This window comes from Chaetodon auriga, chromosome 18 (assembly GCF_051107435.1).
Source record: "Chaetodon auriga isolate fChaAug3 chromosome 18, fChaAug3.hap1, whole genome shotgun sequence".
Classification (NCBI taxonomy): Eukaryota; Metazoa; Chordata; class Actinopteri; order Chaetodontiformes; family Chaetodontidae; genus Chaetodon; species Chaetodon auriga.
The window spans coordinates 14,915,791-14,927,850 of NC_135091.1; the positions used below are offsets into that span (position 1 = coordinate 14,915,791).

General features: G+C 42.9%; 1 protein-coding gene across 1 annotated transcript in view; it reads right to left on the reverse strand.

Moving 5' to 3' along the window:
* The window catches only part of plcb1l (phospholipase C beta 1-like), a 99,919-nt gene that overhangs the window by 57,878 nt on the left and 29,981 nt on the right, over positions 1-12,060 (reverse strand). The gene's annotated exons all lie outside the window — the stretch shown is intronic.

The following is a 12,060-nucleotide window of genomic DNA, read 5'->3' on the forward strand; positions in this document are numbered from 1 at the left end:
TGGACAAATCATATCAGACATCCATCCACTTCCACACTCTTTTCCACCCTGAAGTAGAACATATGAAAACTGTCATCATGGTTAGTGGACATAATTACAACTGCTTCACATTAGTGTGAGTGCATATGGACCAATGTCCGAAAGATAATTATACAATATACACAGGCCCAAACAGCAGAGGGAGACTGTACTGGCAAAGACTGTAATATCCCACTCAATATCCACTGCCAGTTGCTTTAGATAGTAAACCTTACCTACGTAACAATAGGCATTTGAGCAGAGCAGCTTGGCTTGGAGAAATGCTTCAATAACTGCAGTCCATTATATTACACAGTGGGTTAAAATAATCAGTTGTTTGCAGACACGAGATGTTAAATTTAGATGGAGGACGGGAAGTGAAAACTGCAATGGATGAGAGGGAGGAAAGTTCTTACTGGGCTAGTTTAGATGAATTTATCAGAGAAAGGTCTAAACAAAAAGTCAGGTCATATGTTAGATGTGACCCTCACAATATGAAGAGGAACAATTTTTCAGCTGAGCTGAAAGTTTTGCTGCTAACAAGGCAGTAGATATAACCAAGCACCTGCTCATTCACATGTCGTTCCACTCTAGAAAACAACTTTCTTGTTAACAGGTGGGTCCATGACCTTGGTACCAAGATGCTCTGGGATGACTTTGTTTTTGTTGGGGTGCTCGCCTTATTTTGCTGTGGATTAACAGAACAGCAAACTTTTAGCACCGTGGCACTGAATGATGTTTACGTTAGAGTTGTTTGCTGGTTTAAACATCTAACAAAAGTCTGGTCAAACACCACTAAAGATGTGCATGGTCGCGAAAAAAGACAGGGTACCTTATTTACATTCACCCGTCTTCTTCTGTGAAACCGTTAACACTGACTTAACAAGTGTTAGTTGGGTTGTTTGTAGCCATTACTTTAAATCTGTCACCACAGATTTAAAACAATAGCTAATGCTACACCATTTCCACCATTATCCGGTCAATTTCTTGCATTTTCACCCTCGTGAACAACAACATTTGGTAGTCAATAAAAGCTCCTCGTGGTTTCTTGGTTTGATCGATCTAAGCAACCGTAAACAGCACAAAACACAAGCATTTTGAGAGTGTGTTATAGTGCTTCCTATGCCCACCATGCAGTTCGGACCACAACAGAAGAGTGACGTGATTCAAGTGTGGGTTTTCCTGATGCTAATGGAGAGGCTGCCTTAGCAAAATGTAGAAAAGGCTGGTATAAAGAAGTTTAGAAGAATATAAAAAGGAAATGGGTTATTCTACCAACAGAAGTTTCACTTGCTTTTATGAAAACAGGATTTTAAATCTGCACACGAGGCTACAACACTTGTTAAGTGGATGTGTTTTCCCATAGAGTGTTGTCAGCCTCTCTGGTAAGTGTTACACTTGCGAAACAGAACCTGCAGTCTGTCAGCTACCAAACCATGTGTAGTCCAGAATGGAAGTGGGGGGACGTTTTTTGGCCGAAGAAATGGCTGCAACAAATGTAACACAAGTTCCTGCGGAAACAAATGCACAGAAAGTATCCAAGTCCTCGGATCCAAAGACCAAACATCATTCAAAAGAGAAAAACAAGCCAGAAAAAAAAAGGGGACTGTGTCTTCCGCCTCTATTTGCTCTGGTCTTTTGGACAGGAAATAGTTTGAGAGAGCTCAGTGGTCTCTGGAGCAGTGGCATTGAGAATCAGACGTTTTCGTTACGAACCTCCTGAGATTTACAATCGAAAAACAATTAAGTCTTTGGCGTGCTTGTGTGCTTGCGAGGGATCGTTGGAGGGAGTGATAAAGGTTATGCGTCTCTTTACTGTATGTCTCAGCATTGGAAAGGTCTCTTAAATACACACGCACACACACAAACTCGCACTATATGCGCTACATCCACCGATCTCACCTCCACTATGTGTTTAATGGTGTTAGGAGCTGACGAGTGTGACCAAGGCGGCAATCAACAGAATTCCCAAGGATTGCTCTCATCTCATCCATCCTCCTCGATCTGTTCACCACATATCTGTTATGAATAGATGGATGATAACAGCTTAATAGGAAACTTGGTGGAGATATTGATCACCCCAATTAAATTGGAACAAATTAGAGAGGAAAGGGGAGAAACCCTCTTCTGCCTTCAGGCTCGTCTGGATGTTTGTTTAACTGAGCAAGTGTGAAGTCTGCTTCCACAGTGAGCTGTCTCCAGTTTGAAATGATCAATGATCATTAACAGTGCTTCATTAGCACTGCTTCATTAGCATTCATGATCATTAGCAAAGCAAGGCAGATTATGGTTTTCAATTAAAGTTATGAGTCATTTGAGACGTTTGCTTCCAGAACCATCAGCTTTTTAAAGGTAGATTCATTTCTCCAAAAATCTTTCAAAGAAATTAACATGAAAATGGTTCTGAATCTGTGCCAGAGAAGATTAATATCCTCCAGTCCATCTAACAGCTCATTGCGGTTTTGTGAACATGTGAAGGACCACAGAAGAGGAGGCCTTAAGTGTCACATTTGCTGGGTTTGATTGAAGAGCAGCTGTTGTAATAGCTTGTGTTTTGGCGAAGTTTGATCAATCAAGCAGGGAAAAACTTGTAAGTTTGTTAACTCTTGTCCCTCAATCACTTCGAGAATCACACGTCTGGAACAGCTGACAGACATCAGCAAATGTTGCTCCAATTACTGCCGTTAAACAAACTCCCCAGCCTGACAGAGACATATGCTTTTCAGCCAAAACAGACTGATAGGGAAGCGAAGAGAAGAGGTGTGAATGTTTCCAGATGAGAGGAGACTTAATTAGTGGTTGATGTGATCGCTCCTATGCTCTCCTGTCAAAAGGAAAGCTGCCATGTGTCAGAGAGCCTTTCCAGCCCTTGTTAGCTCTATGTTCGTCCTCGCCGCCTTATGGTTTCCATGGTAACAGTCCCATCACACTGGTCATAACCCCTCATGTTTCATACGCACCTGTAAGGTGGGCAGTGTGTGGGGCATGTGTGTGTTTACGTATGTATGCACAGGAAGTGTGGGGGCCCAATGAAAATCTCAAGTTACTTCTATTTTGATATACAGAGCTTATCTGTATATATGTACTGATACCACTATATAAATTCCACTTTGCTTTCTCAATTGAGATTCCATTTACATCAACAAACCACTCTTCAGAGTCTATATGTTAGAATTGCAAGGTCAGTCTCCGCAATATAGCCAAACATCAGTATGCAGAGTAATGGCTGAGATCTGCACCTGATGGTTGGAAAAGAGCTGCTGGTTTAATATATTGACACTGGCCCCCTAATTGTCCCACATGGAAGAACAGCTAAATGGAGACCAAGATCAATCGATAGTAGGACAGCTATGAGCCACTGACTGTAGAGTTAGTCACCTGTCAGCGGCAGGCTAAACGAGTTACTGTTAGGATTCATGGCTGCTACACTCTGCAACAGTGATTCCCAATCAAGTGATACTTTTCTAATCTGGTGATACTTTTGTAGTCGTCAGTAGGTACGTGGAAGGACTGTGGAGTAGCTCAACTATTATGAAAAACTATATACAGTATAAATATAGTATAGTCACAATCCAAATGTACAAATTTTATTTATTTTTTTATTTATTATTTTATACAATAACAACACCCACTTTTGTAGTGTTCCTTAAGATCAGTTTGGAAATAATTTAAAATGAACACACGGAGCATGACGCGTGGTGTTGATGAAAGGGTACTTGAGGTCATCTGACAGGGATGTGGGGGTAGGCTACATCTATCTACCCGGACAGTAAGTGTAGACTGACTTTCCCCTGTGTGCAGCAACTAAAATGAAAGATAAATGGGTGTCTGTGTTAACATCAATTTTTCCTCAACAACTAAAATGCTGACTTTCTGCTGGCAGCAGCTCCGCTCTCGGCTCGACTGGTTTTTATTTGATCAGCTCCACTTCCACTGGGACGACCTTTGCAGGGTTAACAAAATGTCACATCTGATTTCACTGCGAGCATCAAGTGACTTGGAGGTGTGTGCCAAGTTCCACTGGAATAGACTGACACCAGCACAGTGACTAAAGAAAAGGGTCATCACAAGCCCACAGTTCAGCTATTTCTCTGTTTCCACATAGATCATTTTCAGTCATTTTATCATTTCAGGACACTGAAGCGGCCAGCTGTTCCGTAATGATGTAATTTTTATTTCATTAGCGTGTTTTTTTTTTGTCACTTTTTAGATGGCTCTGGGTTATTTTGCATCGTAATATGGAACTGATTTGCAATGCTTCTGCTGCTTTTTTTGGTCTCCTCCTGCTGTTGCTGTGTGCGTGACTTGCTTTTTGTATATTGATGAGACTTTTGATTACATCTAACCAATAGTCTTGTTTGTTTGAATTTCTCTGATACAACGTGCAGCTCGCAGAGATGACTTCACTAAATTCAATAACAGGGAAAACTGAGACACAAATACAACACTGTGAATGTCTTATATTATTGGATGTTATGGCTTGTTTGCGAAGCTTCGGCTGAAAAATGAGTCTTATCTGTTTTAGCTGATCCATAAAGCAGACAACCAAACTCACATCCCTTGTTCTCTCTGTTGTTCTTTGCACAGCCGAGCTAAAATAACACTAAGAAACTAAGAATATACTCAAATTCAGGATAGAATTCTCTTGTTTGAGACATTCCAGCTGAGGCTCTGCTTAAGGTGGAAACTTTACCTGCACAGGTGCACCATTGTGCTCCTTCTGGCTTTTTCACCAAGATAGTCATCTCTGGACCCACTTGGGTAACTCTCCCTCAGCGCTGACACAGGCCACTCTGTTCATCATTACGGTCTCTGTTTCATCTGTTCATTCATTCAGTCATTCTTTTTCCCCATTTATTCTGGCCCCGCAGCTCGGTCTCATGTTAGCTGGGAACAGGAGACAGCTTCTGAGGTAGTCCAGAGAGAGAGAGAGAGAGAGAGAGAGAGAGAGAGAGAGAGAGCATCACATTCGATTTCTCCGAGAGCGGTAATGAGATGGCCTGCTTCACACCGGGGGAATTCATCTGTGTGCGCGGCTCACCTAAGTAATTGACTGAGGAATCAAGCCCAAACCCATCAGGGTCCATTATGCTAACCTTTTCTTTGCTACGTTTTCTTTACCCTGACCCTTTCTCATTCCCTGCTGCTGCTGTTACATCGATGCGTGACGGTGATCAATTGCTTGTCTTCGACTGATGACAAATGGGGCTGCACTTTATATTATAAAAATCAATGAGTCCATATTCCCATTTACTTTAATCACCTCTTACTCCGAGCTGCCATTTGCCCTGAGTCAAAGCCCCTTGATGAAAACAGCAGTGAGGAGCAACGCTGTTGGTATCCAATCTCTTTTTCACATATTGGCATTGACATATTGACTGAATTGACTCTCTCATTGAGAGGGCCAAGCTGACATAGAAGAGGGAGTCCAACATGGGAGGGGATGATATATGCTTGGATAGAGTGATGGCATGTTTAGTTCAGTGACCACCATACCACAAACTGCCGTGGTGGCGCGTGTGCTTGTGCTTGTGTGTACGTGTGTGTGGATCATGTCTAAAATTGGAGTTTGGAGGAGTTCTCTCTCCAGACTGTGTCCCTGACAGACAGGTTCATGCCTCTGTGCACTTAAAATGTCTGAGCAGAGCCTGCTGGGGAGGAAGGCCAAGCCACACTTACATTCATTCACACTGAACACAAACAAACCCCGCCCCCCCCTTTCCACTCAATAATTGTGCTGTATGAGCATTCTGACAGAGCTCCTCGCTCTTCCATGGTCATTCATCAAAGTCATTTCTTGTAGCAACATAACAAAAAAATGGAAAACCTTTTTGAAGGCTCTCTGAACTCTGTGATGATTGTATTTTAATAATTACACAACCAGCAACGAACTGAGATACATATCGGCAGATTAGTCAGTAATGAAAACAATTATTAGCTCCAGTCCGACTGGAAATTACTGAAAGCTGGCATCAATGTCAGGTCAATTTTACTAATTTTTGCTTCATTTTAGGCAAGCTTTCAGAGAATTCCCACCCTTATTCATTAGCATGACGTACAGGCAAAGAGTTAACAACAAAACACTGGAACCTCACAGCTTTGAGAGCCCATTTCTCTAGATTCTGAGCAATAACACAGGGATAAGAGCTCGAGGTGAACGGGCAGTTCGGCTCTGTATTACTACCAAAACCAGTTACACATTATACTTCCAATCTCTTTATTTCTTACTCTTGAGCACACACACACACACACACACACACACACACAGACACAGACACAGACACACACACACACACACACACACACACTCTCTGTCAGTCTATCTAACAAAGGCCGTCTTAGAGACTCATTATCACTGATTGTCCTCTTAAAGTTTCCCTTTACATTCAGCTGCTCATTTCTCAAACCATCAGAGCTCTTTTGCAAAATTGTCATTCTTACCCATTTGATCATTAATACGCTGCGAAACACTAATGGTCTCAAGTCCACTATTTCAACACACTGTCATGTGACACTAATCTACAGTCTATCAGTGAGAGCAGAGTGTACTGCCAACATCCATCTGACTAAATCTCATAGGTTAGCACTGATCCCTGCATGTCAGCCGGTAAGCGGGGATGAACTATTATTTCTATTTGACTACAGGAGACTGCGTTGTTGTGCAGCAGGTGAGACCAGGGTTTGAATTGTGATTGGTCTCTCTGGGATGTGGGTGAGATGATTGTTTGGATATATATCACTGTCTGCAGCCCAGGCTCATGCACGCATCATTGCATCATTGAAACATGTTGAAAATAACACCTCTACACAGCATGGGTATCATCGCACTCCACGTAAACACAAATAATCACTGGCTGACACGCGGCTCAAGTGAACTTGCTATAAATGTCGGGCATCACAATGTACAATATGCCACCACCAGCAGACATAGTCGGATGCACCTGAATACCCATCAAAGCTGTTATATTTGGTGATTTTAAACTTAAGTTCAAACTCTTACTGCGTCTGAATGAATCTCCCCTGCAGCTGAAATGCAAACCAGAATGAAAGCGTTGGTGCTCTGTCCAGTTTCACATATCATCAGAGGTCGTATATCTTGCTGGAGGCACTTCTATTGACAGTATACAGTGTAGGTTACAGCTCACACGTTTACCGAGCACACTACAGTGTCACTGAACTAATGTTTGCATGCTTTCTCAGCTGTTCAATTTGTCATGTGTAGCTGTGTCAGACACGGGGCCTTGTCCACTCTCACATCAATAGCTTTGAAGGGTTGTGATTGCTGCAGGTGGAGCACACACTGTGACCCCGTCCTTCATCGATACGCAGCAGACTGCACAGCTGATGGAAATAAACACTGCGACTGTAAGAGCCAGAGCGTCGTGCACCTCGACAAACACAGTGTGGAGAGGAGGTTCACAAAAGTGTCATTTTGTATTTACAGAAAAGAACAATTTAATATTCATTCCTTTCCATATTTGTTTAAGCTTTAGTGTTATAATACTCTGCGTCTGTTGTGTCGTGAATTTTGGTGGAGAAAATAAGAAAGAAAGAAAAAGAATTTGGTAAAGCATCGCTCCACATTTCCAAGAACAAATGCCAGGACTTTGGCTCTGTGTTCCCTGTTTCATATTCCCTACAAGAATATTAAACTACAGTGTGTAATCGCTGCCTTAAAAAACTCTCATAACACAGCTGCTTTGAATATGCAGTGGATAAGGGCAGATCTGAACCCTGCAGTCGCTTGCTGTGTACTCGGAGGAGCTGTTTAGCACTAACTGCTGTGGGAGATGGAGCTTTAGCCGACTTTGTTGGCCAGACTGAACGGTGGTGATAATGGTCTGCTGGCCTCTCCCAGATCCTGTTACACTGCTGGGGACACACAAGCTGCTCTGTATTTAGCAGCAGTCCTCTCTGCTGCGAGCTCAGACTGTAACAGAGCTGGCGGCCACTTCCTCTCATCTCACAATAAAAGTCTGAAGGAACATATAGCTCTGGAGGAAATGGGCATCGGAGCCTTGATTCTGCTGCCGATCTCAGTCCATCCGTTCCTGTATCTATTCACTATGCAGACATGGAGCAAAGAGAGCCAAAAGAGAAACGTCCATCTTTAAAATTAGCCACATCACCCCTTTGGTATTTTAACTGCATACTTTAACAGCATGATTATGGTTGTTTTCAGCTTTATTTTGGACTTGTAAGTGATTTCCATGTGTTTCTCTGCTGATAACAGCGGCTGCATCAGTCCAGACGGGCCACCTTTGTAAACTATCCTCCAGAAATCAGTTTGTTCCCTTCTCAGGTGATTACTTCAGGGTAATACTTTTATTTTAGCACAAACCTCCACTCCTCTGCCTGTGTGTGAGAGTTTATACAGACATCTGCCACACTCAGTCAGCAGTGCCTCAGTCTGATCATGTGTGTATCATGGGATGTTACATGATCCTTGCGGCTTGTTTAACGCACGCAGCGAAATAAGCCCGGCACATGGCAGACTTCAGCTGGGGTACGATAAGGATATCTGAATGATCAGACCACATTCTGTCTGCACATTCTGCCCTCCCATAGCGTGACATCACCTGTCCTTGATGTCTTACTTCCATCATTAAGGCTCCAAAATGTGTATTACAAACCTGAATTACACAGGAACACAAGCAGGACACTTCACAGACAGATGCAGTATCTGTTCAATCATCGAAGTGATGGAGAGAAAGCATGTAATTTTGTCTGTCAGACACCTACTATAAGCAGCATGGTGAGATGCTGATTACATTTTCCTCTTGCCAGTTCTGCCAAGAAAGAACAATTCAGTCAGAAGAACACTTCCAGAAAGCAGAGGGACGGCTGTACAATATGCCCTCACAGTGTACAAGGGGGCAGAGGGACGCAGTATATGAACACAGTATTGTAGATGTTGGTTATATGGCAAAGTGCACACAAGAGGTCACAGATATGATTGGCTTTAGCCGTTTGGCTGGTGCAGGGGAGAGGGAACATGCTGTGCAGGAACAAGCTAATCTGCTGATTCAATAAAGAGACAATATGAATGGATGGTTTGGAACAGCGGGGCCTGACCAGGGGCTTTAACATGTGTAAAACAAGAAACTTGTTTAAAAGCATGAGCTGATGTCAGCCTGGGCCCAGTCCTCTGATTTTATCTACAATTCTCATTTTCCCCAACTGCATAGCACATACGTTTTTCAAACAAACATATGAAAAGGCAGGTAAATAATGCCTTTTTTCTACCTCCAGGGAAGTGAGTTTGGATATGGGACTTATTGTCCATCATCAAGGTTTTACTCAATTAGAAGCAGGCTCTAATAAATAAATAAAAGACAGTATTGAAGTGGCTACCAAATACCAATGGAAGTCCCACATCCATGAAACATCAGACGCCCACGACAGTTGCAATACACCATGATAGCCACAAAAGCATGCAGATTTAGAGATGCTTTTGTTAGCTTCATGTTGGGCTCTCTGTGTCCTCCAGCTATTTGTGGGTACATGGAGTGGATAATTATTAGTGCTGTGCTTTGCTCACCAGACCTAAGGGTGTGTGCTTTATTTCTGGAGCCACCCATCAGACAAAAGGTTACCTCTTGTCATTCTGACGAGCGGCCAATCTAATCAGTCTGAATGATGATGTGGTAGACACATGCTAATTAACATCATCATCCTGAGCATGGCAGAACAAAGGACACCGCCACTGTCCTGCTTTGTTATTCTAGTCAGCACAAGTACGCCTGGGCTCCCGCGTGGGATTTGTCTCTATAGTTGTAAGTGTAAGCAAGGTACAAATGATAGTGAGCGCTCCTCTCTATCAGATGGATTTGTCTTTGTGTGTGTATGTCTTCATAATGAAAATGTATGAATCACAGCTGAGTAGCTGGAGTCCGTGGGCAGGAGGGCATAAGTTCATCAGAGGCCAGACAAGCCGCCCGCACAGAGCGACAGGCTGACAAACACAGCAGCATGTTCCAAAATCGTGGTGACGTTCAGACAGAAATTCCAATGCTGCTCAAATACAATATGAAGAAACTTGAGCTCTAGTAGAAACGAGAGCTGAGAGGAGGCGAGCCAGACCAGCCTCTCCATCTGGAGCCCATTTCGAGCCAGTCTGTTGAGAATGATTGTATCTGAGTTTGACAATATTCGACGCAGGACTCTCGAGTAGCACAATGAAGGCACTTCTGAAGCTTCCTGCAGACATGTCACCACCGGTACAACATCTCGTCTCATCTTGGTAAGTGTTATGGTTTCCTGCAATTTGCATGAATGAATGTATGCTGCTAAGGGAGCTCTTGAGTGAGAGCAGAAGGACCAGTAATGTATTGACCACTTTCATGACTTTCACGGTTGATTCAAGTCCATTGACAGTCATTAGGGTGCATTTTTAACCACATATGCTGTATGAAACTCAGTCCCACCGTAACATATATGAGTGTATTGTGACTTTCAACCAACGCCATCATTTTCAGCAAGCTTTGTGTGTGACTGGTAAAAAAAAATCTTGCAGCGTTTGTGCATTTCTTTCAAGTTCAGCACAGAGATCCTTGCAATATCTCCACAATTCTGACAAGGTCCTTAAGAAGCGTGAAGAAGAAATGCTTGAGAAGCAAGCCATGAAAAGCGCCGTTCACTCACAGCAACCGCTGTCTGGTATTATCTGTGCTTCTTGCCTGACATCTTCCTTTGACCTCACATCATCTCTATGTCCTTACGCTTTTCCTCTCATCTTTCCCCTCGCCTTCAGAAGACCTTATATAAAATAAACTCCCCATGCTTTTCCTTCTCCCCCTCTCTACTTTCCTTCCTCTCATCCCCACAGTCTCATCACCCCTCCCCCCCACCCCCCCCATCTCATCAACTCTTCAGACACCATGTCTCACTGGTGCTCCCATTACAGTGCCCAGGGTGCATCACCACTCCATCTCGCAGTAATGGATTTCCAATGCTTCGACCATCTTACCTGTCACGTGGTCATGTTTCCTCCCTGGGTAGCATCACTCTGTAAGCTGTTTAGAAATGCATGAATCCTCTCTGTGTTATTGTACTCATTCCGTCATTACTCACTCCCCAGACAGAGCAGCAGTGCACGACCCCCACTCGCTTCTCCTGCTGCACTGAGTCAAAACGATGAAGACTGCCACTGCTATGAAACAACAGCTCATCACAAGACTGACTAGACCCAAAAGATATATGAAACTGAGTCACAATATGAGGGATATATAATAAGAAAGTGGATAATAATGCAGGTTATTGTTCAACATATCGGTTGGTAAGAGGGAAATTAACTGCGAGAACTGAATTTGACTTTATAATCACGCCAGAGTGAGCCAAATTCCTTGACAGTTACTGTGCCAGATTTTCAAAAATGTGTGTACAAATTCTTCTCTCGTCACTCACAATCAACAGCATTTAAATTAGCTGTGAAATTGCAATTTGGATACCCTGGACTTGCATGCTTTGCTGGGAAGCCATCCATGCACTGTTCCTGTGAGGCTTGAATTCAAATCATGTTTGTCAATGTTGAGTCTTATTTGGTCTCACTTCCTCGCTTTTAACTTCACGTCACTGTCTAACACTAGACTAAATATGTGCAGATGAATTGTGCAACAGCATCCATAAAGTGACAGTTGCACACAAATATCAATCAAAAGTCACTTCAGTGCAAAATATGGAGTTCTAAAGATCATATAAGAGACAATTACATCTCCCATGCAAACAACTACACCCATGTCTGCATGTACTGTTGGTAAAATGTCAATCACTACAACCACCTGAACCATTTTCAGTCCTATCCACAGAAAAGTTCTTGGCTCGATGGATGCAGACGGTGTCTGATTCATGGTTAGGCTCACACCCACTCACGACTTTCATGTCTGTGCAAAAATAAACACAAACATTTACAAAGCACATCACCGCCCAAAAAATGCCCTCCTCTGTCCTTTCAGTGCATTGCTCATCGTGTTCCCAGAGCCTCAACAGACAAAAAACTGGAACAATACTAAAACTATTGTTCCATATTCAATAGGTAATACT